Source organism: Tenrec ecaudatus, chromosome 2 (assembly GCF_050624435.1).
Source record: "Tenrec ecaudatus isolate mTenEca1 chromosome 2, mTenEca1.hap1, whole genome shotgun sequence".
Classification (NCBI taxonomy): domain Eukaryota; kingdom Metazoa; phylum Chordata; class Mammalia; order Afrosoricida; family Tenrecidae; genus Tenrec; species Tenrec ecaudatus.
This window is the reverse complement of record NC_134531.1, coordinates 27,594,576-27,609,335: the sequence shown is the minus strand read 5'-3', so window position 1 is coordinate 27,609,335 and position 14,760 is coordinate 27,594,576. Positions and strand designations below refer to the sequence as shown.

The following is a 14,760-nucleotide window of genomic DNA, read 5'->3' as shown; positions in this document are numbered from 1 at the left end:
GTGGTGAAGAAAATATCTGCATAGTTTATTTAACGGCTGGTTGAAGAGATAAAGTATTATAATGAAATGTGCAAAAAAGTGGTATTAGAAATCAAAAGGGAAAATATATTCCACATTTCTTAAGCTGAAGTAACTAACTAACTAACTAAATATCAAACTTCAAGTTGTAATAGTGAAAAATTTCATGGGAAAATACTGAACCACGAGGAAAGGAAATGAACACAATCACTGTGAAAAACAAAATTGCTTGACATTCAACCATTTCTGGAGGTGTCAAGTACCCAAAAACGTATTCTTTCAGGAAAATGCCTAATCTTCAATTAAAGAAATTTAAAAACAATGTTCTAGTGATTGATAGGATAACAACTGAGATGTTTCAATGGATATAGCAGAGTATGTTCTCATTCATATATAACAATAAATATGGACCACAGCTAATTGGCCAAAGGACTATAACAATCATTATTTACATAAGTTTTCAAGAATATCAATGCAACAGTATGAAGAAATTATTGAATATTATCATCCATGATGTGTGTCCTATTGGATTTCTTATTGGTAACTGCCATTGAGTCTGCTTTAACTCATAGTTACCGTATGCACAGTAGAAGGAAACACTGTCTGATCCTGTATCGCTCTCACAAATGCTCTTGCATTTGAGCCATTGCAGCAAACTAGCTGTCACTCTATCTCATTGGGGCCCTTTTCTTACCACTGAGCCTCCACTGTAGCAAATGTGATCTATTTTTTTCCAGGAACTGTTTTCTCTTGATAACACTTATAAAGTACTATATAAAAATCTCACCATTCTCGCTTCTAATGAACAGTTCTGTAGAAAGACTTCTTTCGTCGAAGACACGTTTGTTTGTTCTTCTCTACTTTCAGCATTCTTTGCCAAAAGCATAATTTAAATTCCCCAATTATGCTCCAAATTTCCTTTTTTCATTGTCCAGATTTCACTTGAATAGGAGGCAATTGAAAATAGCATGAAAATAGGTCAGGCACTCCTTCACCTTCAAAGTGACATTTTTAAGACATCAATGAAGTCTACAGTTGTAGTTTTGCATAATGTAATGTCATTTGTTTTTTTGACTGATACAATCATGAGTGTTGATTACAGAGATAAGTATAATAAAATCCTTGACAACTTCAAACTTCCGCTTATTTATCATATCGATGGGAATTAGCCAGTTGTAAGGATTTTTCTTTTTTATGTTGAGTTGCACCCCATACTACAGCCTGTGATTTTCACCAGTAAGTGCTACAAACCCTCTATACTTTCAGATAGCAAAGCTTTGTATTCTGCATATTTTACATCGTTAAAATAATCTTCTACTCTTGGTTATATATTCTTCTTAATATGGTCCAGCTTTGGGGACTATTTTGCTCAGCATACAGTTATATTAGTATGGATACAAAGTTGACACAAAACTTTTATGATTTTAAACCATGAAGTATCCGTTTGATTTGTTCCAATGACTGCTTCATTCTTATACAATCTACCTGATGAGCAAATAATGCAAGCTTTAGAATATATAAAAAATGAATTTGGTGAGCAAGGGATGACTCTTGAACAAGGGGCTTTATACAGAAGACACATTGCTTGCTGAAATCAAAGAATTGAAATGTTTACTGAGAAAAGTCACACCCTTTATTATGGGCTATATTTCAATATTAAGAAAATCAAAAGCTTTACAGCTGGGCCCAGAAGCAACATCATCCTAAATGGAGGTCAAATGGAAGTTTCTAGTGATTTTATTTTACAGGTACCTGTCTGTATTCAACATCCATGGAAGGCACAATTGAGAAAGTTGATACACTTACTTTACCAAATCTGCTGCAGAACATCTTTATAAACTCTTATAAAGCAAAGATGTCACTTTTAGGACTATGGTTCTAAGCATGGTATAGTTTTTCCTCAAACACCATTTTACTGGGAGTTATTACAGATATGATATCTTCCATTGTTTTTCAATCATAGTTCAAGATAATATTGTACAATGCTATCCCCATCAGTTTCAAAATACTCCCCTATTTGTTGCAGTACTTGACCTTAGCTCTCCTTTACCCCTACTCAAACTGAAGCACTCAGGAATGCTTACTCTATTTGCTGTCTCTATGGGTTCATCAATCCTGCGTTTCATATAATGAAAATAGAAAAACATAACAAAAATTTGTGAGGGTTATCCTGCAATGATGAAATATAACTGAGATAGCCCTAATGTGGAAAAAATAAACAAACGTGGGCAACGTTGAAAACCAGATCAGGCTCAACATTCATCAGAAAGGGGATCAACTGGCAAGACTGAACTCTTCAGTTCAAGTCAGGTTTATCGTTTTATCTCCTATCATCAAGCCATGTTATTTTCAATGTCCTTATATGTATGCCCAAACTGGACAATATAGAAGAAAGACTGAAGAAAAATTAAAGCAAAGATATTTTAATTATAGCATTGATTAAGAATAGTGAATGTATAAGTACTGACTGAAACGCAAAAACAAACTTTCTGGGTCAAAGTACAAATAGAATGTTCCTTGGAATTGTGGATGGCAAAACTTCATCTCATGAAAAATTGGTCATGATATCAGATGCAGCCAATCCCTGGAGAACACCACACTAGGAAAAGTCGAGGGTCAAATAAAGAGAAAGGTGATGGATTCACTCTGTGGCTACAAGAGTGGGCTTAAGCATAGTAACAATTATGAGGGTTCGATCCTGTACTAGGGTTATTGTAAAGTTGTTCAGAATATATGGTACTTAACAGTTCTTGGCAACTACCGGAAGCTATGGGGAAAATATAGAACAATTATTTTCCCTTTTTGGAGCAGGTATGGCCTTATCAACACTCGATTTTGAATGTCTGGCTTCCAGAAGAATGGAAGAATGATTTCCTCCCTTCTAAACCAAGTATTTTGTGACAATTTTTATAACATTCATAGGAAAGAAATACAATATTTAAAAGAGAGTCAAAACCTGGGAAATCATCTGTAAAGATACAAACTCAAAGAATTCAATTAAAAAATGAAAAGAAACAGGAAATATACCCAAATTGAAGATTAAAAAGAAAATAAAGGAAGAAGAAATGATCATGCTCTTTAAAATTTAGACATGGGAAATAAGATACACCTATGAACAGTTGTCAAAATTTAGAAAGCTAAAAAATTAAGCATAGTAAAAAGAAATGATGAAAAGCATAGTAAAAAGAAAACAAGGAAATTAGATATTTCCATACATTGTTTTCAGTCAGATTACAAAAATATATTTTGCAGAAACATTTTCCTCTGACATGTAAATGTGAATAGATGCATATGCCTAACATGTGAATATATTATATGTAGGTGTGTTCTGAGGGTGACAATTCATCAGAGGTAAGCTATCAATCTCCATAAGCTCCATAAACAGAATTGTTCTCTCTGCCCCCAGATGTCTGTTGACACCTAAAAATCTCCACCTGTTAATATGATCAGGTTCAGAAGTAGGCATTTTCATTTTATGTAAATGATATTATACCAGTGTGAGATGGACTTTAAACCTGGTCACTTTTCAGTTATTTATAGAAGAGAAAAATCACAAAGACACCTTAGAGGGAAACCACCATGTGAACACATATAGACAGAGCAGACACGGCTGTAAGCCCAGTTACCAGCAGCAGAAAACACATAATAGAAACTTTCTATGGCCACACACTAAATGCAGACCTCTAGGCTCCCGAAGAGCAAGGATGGAAGTTCCTCATTTCAGTGCCAGTCATTTGTGGGGATTTTTCTTATGGTACCATTAGGTAACTGAGACATATGCATAAAAATAATGGCAGTATTTTTATATGGGAAAATTCATCACAAGCAAAACTGCATTAATAAAATGTCAGGGTGCATGAAAGTACTATGAACTGGAAATTTAGATATGCATCAATCAATAAAGAATGCAGGAAATGTAAAAACAATAACAGTGAAACCTGGACATATATACAAAACAATATGAGCATGAAAATAAGAATATATCCAGATATCTAACACAGGACAATTAATATAAATTAAATGAATGCTAGAAAAGGCATTATACACATTCTACAATGATATATTTGTTGCTGTTGCTAGTTACCATCTAGTTCACTCAGACCTATAATGACCCTCTGCATACAAGAATGGAACACTGTCCAGTCCCCTGTCATCTGCATAATTGTTCTTAGACCTGAACTCCTTGTTGCTTCAATGTATCAGTTCATCTCATTGAGGGCCTTCCTCTTTTTTGCTGCCCTCCACTTTACCAAGCATAATGTCCTTCTTCATGATCCAGTCTCTCTTGAAAATATGCTCAAAGTAGAAAAGCTAAGTTTCTCTCTTCTTCCAACATATTATAAACCTATTAAAGAAACTGGATGCAAAAGAGAACAGAGATGGATAAAAATATAGAATACATTATATAAGGTTCTTATAAAACCAAATATGAAAATGTGCCAGCCATCAGAGTGCAATGAAGCTGAGTGTTTCTACTGAATTTCTCAAGTGTTAATATGATAAGAGAGATGGGGTGCACTGGAGAGAGGAGCATGTTGTTTATCATGTTAAAATATCAGAATCACAAAGGAGAGAAGATTCTCGAGTCCCTTTGAAAGTGAAGGCCTGGGATTGCTGTAATCAAAGGACCGTTGATTACAAGCTATATATAATTTAACCTTTGCTCCTTTCAATGTATATCTCCCCTTCCCAGCACTTTCTGAAGCATTGCAGCGATCACAATAGCACTGTAACATTCCACAACGTATTTGGATGCACTACCTCTCACTCACGTACAGCTCTTTCATCTTCCTCCTCTCCCCATTACGCTGTACAGTGACTGATTACCCATTTTAGTGGAAGTCCTATGAAGAGTATTAAAATTATGGATCAGAAGTTGAGAAATAGCTATACAGAGACTCTATCTAGCCTCTTTAAATGTCTCTGGGCAGCAAGGGAATTATGTTCCATAACTTGACTTTTAGTAAAGTAATTGACTTTAAATTGCATTTTAAAATGAACATTTGTAGTTTCATGGGGACATTCTATTCACTTACCCACATAGAATATTGTGAATTCATGAAAATTACTTCATTATAATATTATATGTGTAGTAAACTTAGCTTTAAAAATGATGACTTTTAATGGACAGAATAGGTCCTAAATACATTTAGCAGGAATGGCAATTTATTGCTGATACTTATCAATCATTCAGCACTTTTACCGATCGCCAATGGCTTTCAGATAAATTCTGTTTGGTTGTTTAAAGGTATTAAAAATATTTTTGTGTGTGAGCTCACTTTTTAAATTATTTGGAAAATTATTGTAAGGCTTATGTTAGACAGGGTTCTCTTGAGAAACAAACCCAGCACACTAATGATTTAGATAGATAGACAGACAGACAAATATATACATAAAAATAGTCAATTAATCTATAAAACAATGCAAAAGACTCAGTGAAACTCCCTTGCATGAGACAGCTAATATAATGGTAGTCCTTGAAATCTTCAAGGCCACTAGGTAGTCCTCTGTAGAGCAATTCAGGCTATCTGGCCACAGGCAGTAAGCAGCAAGGCAGGTCACCAACAGCCAGCCAGATTATAAGGTTTGACAGTCCCCAGCTCCAGTGATGTATACTCCAGTAGCATGGTAAAGCAGGTCTTGAGGCAACCTCAAATACAGTGACACAGTCCACAGGTTAGGTGTCCCACAGGTAGTGTAGCCTGCAAATTGAGGCAGAGAAGAAGCTAATGGGTCTGATCATCAAAGAGCAAGAGACAAGAAAGATGAGTCTCGCCGAGCCATTTAACTCGCTGTCCTTCAATAAATCCCACATGTGTTCCTTGACCATGTTGGCACAATAAAACTACCTATCACAAGGTTGTAATATACTAAGAGTTCAATTATGTTCTACATTTTATATAAGTTAGAAATTGTTTTTACACTATCTTTAAAGATGTTCACTTAATTGTTTTATATTTACCCTTAATTTATTTTTCACAGGCGCGTACCATCTTCAATACAATATGGTTTAATTGATGTTCAGCGTGATAAATTATGCAAACTATTTTAATCCAAAGTAGTCTTTGTGGCCTGGTAGCTTGTGAGTTAGGCTGTTAACTGCAAGATCATAAGTTGAATGCTACCAGGCATTCACTGGAAGAAACATAAGACTTTCGATACCTGTAGATAGAAACCTTATGAGTCAGAATTGACTTGATGGTAGTGAGAGTGAGATTGGTGATCTTGTTAGGTGCCATCGAGTCTCTTCCAACTCTTAGAGACCTGTGTTCAATCGCACAAAACGCAACTTGGTTCTGCAACATTCTCAGACTTATTTGTATGTCTGAGCCACAGTTCAGGAACACTTTCAATCTGTCTTGTTGAGGGGCTTCCTCTCTTTCACTGCCCTGCTGCTGTATCAAACAGGATGCAGTCCTTCTCCAGGAACTGCGCTCCTCAGACCTTGTCCAAAGTTTGTTAAAGTTTTGCCACCCTTGGCTCAAAGGGACATTCTGGTTGTACTTTTTCCATGACAGATTTGCTTGTTCTGTGGGCACCCACAACACTTTCAGTATTCTTTGCCAGTACCCTGATAAAAATTTACTGATTGTCCTCCTTATTTAAATGTCCACACCAGCAAGCCGTCATTCCCGCCATGCCTGGTGGCCTTCCTGCACCCAAGAGCTCTAACATGCAGCATCCCCCATCTCAGAGCCAGGGCAGGCCATTGTTCATGCACTGAGTGACATCAGCAGCCCTGGCATGACCTCAGCAAATGGAAACTCTGCCTCCAGCATCACTGGCTCTGCCCACCAGAATGGTGAGAACATATTGCCACAGGCCAGTGTGAAACCCCAAATCCTGATGCATGTTATGGAAGGGTTTGTCATCCAGGAGGGGGCGGAGCATTTCCCGGTGGGACGCTCATCCCTGCTGGTGGGAAACCTCAAGAAGAAGTATGCACAGGGGTTCTTGCCTGAGAAATTTCCAGAACAGGATCACACCACCACCATGGACTCTGAGATGGAGAAACCCTATCTGCAAGCATCCAAAGAGGAGGGTACTCCCCTCAAACTCATGTGTGGGCTCTGTGGCCAGGTGGACTTGGCCTACAAATTCAAGCGTTCCAAGCGCTTTTGTTCCATGATTTATGCAAAAAGGTACAATGTGGGCTGTACCACTCGGGAACGGAGCAAACTACAGAAGGCAGGAGCCACAACCCACAACTGCTGTCAGAGCAGCAAAGCCAGTCTGCCAACACTCACCAAGGACACCAAGAAGCAGCCAACAGGTACTGTACCCCTTTCCTTTACGGCTGCGTTGTAGCTAACACACAGCCAGGATGACTCCAGCCATTGCTCTGATACATCAAGCTATGAGAAGCCTCTGTCACCCACCTCAGCCAGCTCATTCACCTCCCGATGGCGGCAAAGGCAGCGAGACCTGGAGCTCCCTGACATCCACATGTGGGACCTGGTGGACATGAGGCACCACTTTCTGCCAAGTGAGCCCACCAAATGGAACGTAGAAGACGTCTATGAATTCATTCTCTTGACTGCTGCTTTCATGGGCCTTGATCATTGGTCTAAGCCACTGGTTCTCAACTTGTGGGTAACGACCCTTTTGGGGGTCAAACAACCCTTTCACAAGGGTCGCTGATTCATAACAGTAGCAGAATTACAGTTATGAAGTACCAACGAAAATAATTTTATGGTTGGGGTGTCACCACACATGAGGAACTGTATTAAAGGGTCATAGCAGTAGGAAGGTTGAGAACCACTGGTCTAAGCAGTTACATTCTTTGACAACTTCAATCATTTTTCCCATTTCTTATATTTACCTATTGGTCCAGTTTTGAGGATTTTGATTATTCCATTGACTTGTAATCCTTAATGAAGGTTGCAATCCTTGATCTTCATTGATCCCCTTCAACAAGTGCATCAAGTTCTCTGTCCTTTCAGCAAGCGAGGCTATATTATCTTCACACATCTGGCTGTTGAGAAGCCACCCTCCAATTCAGTTCCACCTTCTTCATAGAACACCACTACTGTGATGATTTGCTCCTCATACAGCTTGAACGGGTCTGGTGAAAGGATATAACCTGCAAGCACATCTTTCCAGATTGTAAACCAGTATTCCATTGTTCTACCTGTATAGATGCCTCTTGATCCATATATTGGTTACCTGGGAGCACAAGTTAATACCCATACAAAGTTACAAAGTACTTTGTTTCTGGGATGATATGAAATGTCTAATTATATGTCTCTGTAAGTTCCACAAATGATTGGTAAGGCCTGAACCAAATGGGTTGACACAGTGCTTGGCCACAGTGGACTCAGACCTGAACAATGGTGAGTACAGCTTAGGACCAGGGTGGGTTTTGTTCACAGGATCATTAAGGTAAAAGTCTATGCAATAGCTCTTAGAAACAATCATGTCCAGGCAAATGGAATTAAAATGAAGTTGAAGAGCTGAGAAGAAAGCTTCAAAGGGCATCTTGAGAAGACATAGCAAAACATTATAATAAATATGCAAAGACCTAGAGTTAGAAAACCAAAATACAAGAACATGCTCAACACAATTAAAACAGAAAGAACTCTAGAAACACTTCAATCCTTGGGTTGCAATGTAGAAAAATTCTCAGGGAAAGGAACTCTAAAAACAAACTGGAAGGAATGCACAGAGTCACTGTACCAAAAAAAACCCTAATTGATATTTACCCTTTTAAAGAGGTAGAATATGATCACGAACCTAAGCTGCTACTAAAGGAAGTAGTTTAAGCTGCACTACAAGGTGCAAGAAATTAATTGAACACAATCAAAGTGCTTCAACAAGCTACTTGGCTAATTGAGTGAAAGTGATGCATATTTTATTCATTAAAAATAAAGGTGAACTGATCACAAGGATCTACATATAACCTCCTCCCAGGGAATGGACAACGGAAAAGTGAGCGAAGGGAGACATCGGACAGTGCATTTTTGACAAAATAATAATTATTTATAAATTATCAAGGGTTCATGAGGGAGGGGCAACTTGGGAGGGAGGGGAAAAATAAGGAGCTGATACCAAGGGCTCAAGCAAAAAGCAAATGTTGTGAGAATCATGATGGCAACATATGTACAAATGTGCTTGACACAATGGATGCATGTATGGATTGTGATAAGAGTTGTACAACCCCAATAAAACGATTGGAAAAAAAAGAAAGGAAGAAAGAAAGCTGAATCAATTGAATGTTTAAACTATAGAGCAATATCATTGGTATGGTCTTCAAGTTAAATGTTGAAGGCCACCCCACAACAGTTGTGGCAGTACATTGAAAGGGAGCTGCCAGAAGATGTACAAAAAGGGATATAATTGATTATATTAGATGGACTTGGCTGAAAAACAGAGAATGGCAGAAAGATGTTTTCTTGTGTATTATTGAGTATGCCAAAGCAGTCAATTGTGTGGATCATAAAAACAAACAAACAAACAAAAAAACCTGTGGGTAGCCTTGAGAAGAATGACAATTCCAGAACACTTCCTTGTGATCATTTCACACTTGTATATGGATCAGTAGGCAGTTGTGTGAACAGATCAAGAGAATATTGCATGGAATAAAATCAGGGAAAATGTGTGTCAGGGTGATGGATTGAATAATCATAGAAACTGGATTAAATGAAAAGAATGCAGAATTAGGATCAGAAGAAAGCTTATTAACAACTTGTGATGTGCAAATAAAACACCTTGCTTGGTAAAAGTGAGGAGGACGTCAAGTACTTCCTGATGGAGATCCAGCTCTGCAGCAGTATGTATTTCAACTCCAGTAAACATAACCTACATCGACAGAACTGGACCAAACATAAACATGAAAAAGTTTGAAGTTGCCATTGATCTTTTTCTTCCTTGCATTTTCAATCGATGCTCATGGAAGCAACAGTTCAGCAATCAAATAACACATTACACCAGGTAATCAGCTGCATAGAGCCTCTTTAAAGTGTTGAAGAGCATAAATGTTACTTTGAGGGGTATAGTGTGCCTGATGCAATCTATGGTATTTTCAGTCACCTCATAAGTATGTGACAGTTGGACATTAAATAAGGAAGACCGAAGAAAATCAGTTCATTTTAATTATGGTACTGTGCATGGATTGCCAAGCAAACAAATCTGTCTTAGAAATACAACCCGGATACTTTTTAGAGACAAAGCTAGTGAAATTTTGTTGAACATAGTTTCACCATATTGTCATGAGCAACTTCGCTGTGGAGAATGATATCATGCTTCGTAAAGTAGCAGGACAGTGAGAAGAAGGCCTTCAATCAGAGGAATAGAAAGAGTAGCTGTAACTATGAGCTCAAAGTTAAGAGAAGTTTTGAGGATGACCCAAGAACTGGCACTGCTTTCTTCTGTTTTACACAGAGTCACTAAGAGTCAATAACAAGAACAAGTCTTAGTGAACACAGAGATCATTGATAGGAAACAAGTATTAAATTAGAATATTTATAAGGAACTCCTGAGGTTTCTGCAGTGCTGGTCTCTTCAATTAAACATTTTCTACAATAAGAGGAAAGTCAAGCAAACAAATGGAAAGCATTCAATGAAGGAAGAAGAAGGGCAATGGTAAACCAAGATGAAGAGGAAAGGGTTTTAAATTGTCCATGTCAGAAAACAAAATATGAACTAATTTTTTAACCGAGAATCAAATTGTTCTACAAACTTTCAGCCAGTTCTCAATAAAAAATAAACAATGAATAAGTCACATAGATCATTTAAGTGTCTAAGGGATTATTTGAAATTCTATTTGACATCAACAAACACAATTTAGAGCATGATTACATTATGATTTACTGAGAAAATTGGATTTCTCTGTAGGAACAAATTACATACTTGACATAAAGCTAAGTACTGAAATAGTCTTCAAAGCATGGCATTATAGACACATTCATTACTCACTAATAATACCTTGTTTATTATGATCACTTACTCATTCACCTGGTATGAGCATAATGGATTACGTACTGGACTGTTGACTGGAAGTGTGAGTTTAGTAATTCTAATGCACCGGTTCCTATGCAGCAGAAAGAACAGTGTTTCCACTTCCATTAATATTTAAAGTCTTGGAAGCCCACAAGGATGTTCCTACTGTGTTCTGCAGGGTCACGATGAACCAGAATTGACTCAATGATAGTGAGTCTGAAATTTTTGAGTTTTATTACAGTGGAATCAACTCTATTACAATGAGTGTGGTTTTTGGTTTAATTTTTTAATCTGTATTTAATCTTTTAAAATTAATTTTGAATTAGAATGTAGTATTTATTTCAAATGCAGCATTTATTTCACAGAAAATTAATATAGCATGTGTGCTAAAGGAAATAGGGTTGAAAGTCAATATAAGAAATTAATCAATTTTCCTAAGGAGGCTAAGTTAATTAATCAATTGATTACCAAGTTTGTAATGATGATCTAATACAAATCAAGTATGGTTCTTAGGATTGGATAAAAAAATAAACAAAACATGCAATGCTTAGAGTTCAGGTGGGGCTGCATCCCGTAGTGCAATGACCATGCTCAGACCCTTTCTCAAATTTTGGACATTGAGACATTTGAATCTATCCAGAAATGTATCAAACGATGGATCTGAGGAAATAATGCTTAAAAAGAAACAACAGAGAACTGAATGAAACGCAGTTCTACTCTAGCACATGTGGGGACTCTCTATGAGTTGGGATCAGTTCAGTGGCAACTGGTGGTTCTTTATGGATTGGATGAATACATATACAGTGTTGTCAGTAGTGGCATCTAGCCAGCCCTGGCTGATAGCAACCACATCTTCCCCAGAAAGGAGCACAATTTGCTTCTGTGCAATCCTCCCAATTGTTCTCGTTTGAATCTATTGTTGCAGCCCCTATGCCAATCCATCTTTTCAAAGGTCTCCATTGGGTTTGCTCCCCTTCACTCTGTTAAGCATGATGTCCTTCTGTGGATAATGGTCTCTTCTGACAGCACATCCAATGTACGTCAGATGAAGTCTTGCCATCCTTATCTCTTTGGAGCATTCTAACTATATATCTTCCAAGGCAAATCTGTTTGTTCTTTAGGCAGCCCGTAGAACTTTCAACATTTCTCTCTAACATCATAGTTCAAATGCATAACACTTTCTTCAGCTTTCCCTATGCAATGTCCAATTTCATATGCACATAAGTCATTGAAAACACCATGGTTTGCTAAATGGCTGTACTCAAATGAACACCTTTGCTTTTCAAAACTTTGAAGAGGGCTTGTGCAGCACATATACCTAATGATTGCCTCCTTTGATCACTTGACTGCTTCCATGAGCATTGATTGTGAATCCAAACAAGACAAAATCATGGACCAATTCAATCTTTCTTCCTTTTACTATGATATTACCCATTGGTCCAGTTGTGTAGATTTTGGTTTTCTTTACATTGATTTGTAATCCATACTAAAGACTAAAGTTTGTTAATACATACTACTGAAAGTGTTGAATGAACTTAAGAAAAATTGTGCTTGCCTGTGATTTCAATGATTTTGTTGTAGAATCCGTGCATTATGTCCATCATTTTTCTTTCCATGGGTATAACATAGATCTCTTCCACTCAGCCAAGTAGCTGTCTTCCAATTTTCTTGGCATAGGCAAATGAGGACTTCCCATGCTTCATCATCTGTTGAAAAATATCGATTGGTATTTCCTCAATTCCTCTTGTTTTGGCTAATGCTTTTCATAGAGCTTGAATTTCTCCCGTTAGCAGCATTGGTCTCTGCTCAGATGTTGCTTCTTGAATGAGTGACTCATTGAATGAGAATGCACAGTAGTGCTTCCACGCATTCTTTCCATCTTCTCTTTATGCTTCCTGCATCATCAATATCCTGCCCATAGATTCTTTCAATTTTGAAACTCAAGACTTGAATTATTTCTGTTAACCTATGCTGAATGTGTTCTCCAAAATCTACATTTTTTTGCATTATAATATTTTACTTTGTCTTCTTGATCTGCTCTTTGGAATTTCTGCTCAGCTCTTTGACTTCATCATTTCTTCCATTTGCTTTAGCTCCTCTATTATCAAGAGCAAGGTTCAGAATCTTGACTTAAATCCACTTTGATCTTTTGTTTCTTTCTTCTTTTAGCTTTTTGCTTATATGATATTCCTGATGTCATCACATGGCTCATGAAGTTTTCTGTTATTATTATTTAATGCAAAATATATTCTTGAGATGTTCGTAATAATTAGGAATAATTAGGTGGGTTAACTACAAGATTACATTTCTTTAAATCATTTTATTGGGTGCTCTTACAGCCCTTATCACAATGCATCCATCCATCCATGTGTCAAGGATATTTGTATGTATGTTGCCATCATCATTTTCAAAACATTTTCTTTCTATTTGAGCCCTTGGTATCACGTATTCATTTTTGTAGGCCTTGCCTTTTTTATATTGATGAGATAGTCACCATGAGTATATCCAATGCATGGGATTACTTCATTAGGGATGGACTAATACCATAAGCCTAGACTTGCATCTAGTAGCTGTGTGGTACTTATATAGTCCGTTGTCAGGTTGAGAGGATTAAGAGTGAAGGGGTGGAGTTCAGCCTGTCAATCAGGTCCTCGTTTCATGACCTCATTTGATATGTTAAGGAGATAAATAACTCACTGGAGTGGGGGACACAAGTTTATTCCCTGGGAAACATTGCAGCTGGCAAGACACATGGAAGTAGGCTAGTACCCTGAGCTGGAGGAGCCACGTGGAGACCCCTGCCAGTGCTGAGATGCCGACAACACCACTGGATCCGCAAGACTTTCCACCCACTGCCCTGCAATCTTCCTGCATTCGGCAGAATTACATGTGTTTTGTGAGTCTGAAGAGGACTTTATAGATTGGTATTATACATATGGGCTAATATCAGACTTACGGACTTGATCTGGACTGGGCTGGGATGTTTTCCTAATGTACAATTACTCTTTATATAAAGCTCTTTCTTGTTTTTCTAAATAATTTTATTGAGGGCCCCTTAAGTTCCTATCACAATCCATACATACAAGCACATTTGTACATTTGCTGCCATCATCATTTTCAAAACACTTTCTTTCAATTTGAGCCCTTGGTATCATCTACTCATTTTTCTCTTCCTCTTCCACCCTCCTTCCATCACAAATATTTGGTAATTTATAAATTGTTATAATTTCTCTTGTCTTACACTGACCAATGTCTCCCTTCACCCACTTTTCTGTTGTCCATCCCCTAGGGAGGAGGTTATATGCAGATCATTGTTGTCAGTTCCCCTTTTAGCTCCCTACATTTCCCTTAACCTCCTAGTATTGCTATGCTCATTTTGGTCCTCAGGGATTTATCTCTCCTGGATTTCCTGTGTAGCATGGTCTTAGCTGTACCTGTGTACGTGTCTGGTCTAGCCATATTTGTAAGGTAGAGTCTCAATCATGATAGTGGGGGCAAGGAAGCATTAGAAAGAGAGGAATACTGTATGTTCCTTCTATGCTATAAAGCATCTGACTTGCTTGTCTCTTACTTGTGACCTTCTTTAAGGGAATATCCAATTGTCTACAAATGGGCTCTGGGTCTTCACTCTCTGGTCTCCTGCATTTGCAATGATATAATTTTTGTTTTGGTCTTTGATAGCTGATCCCCAATCCCATTGAGAGCTCATTATCACAAAGGCTGGTGTCCTTTTCCATGTGTACGTTTTTGCCTCTCTGCTAGATGGATGCTTGTTTATCTTGAAGCCTTTAAGACCCCAGCTAC

At 37.6% G+C, this 14,760-nt stretch overlaps 1 pseudogene; it reads left to right on the top strand.

Moving 5' to 3' along the window:
- The first annotated feature begins 6,634 nt into the window (after window positions 1–6,634).
- Window positions 6,635–14,760, top strand: part of LOC142439927 (polyhomeotic-like protein 2 pseudogene) — a 59,218-nt pseudogene continuing 51,092 nt past the window's right edge.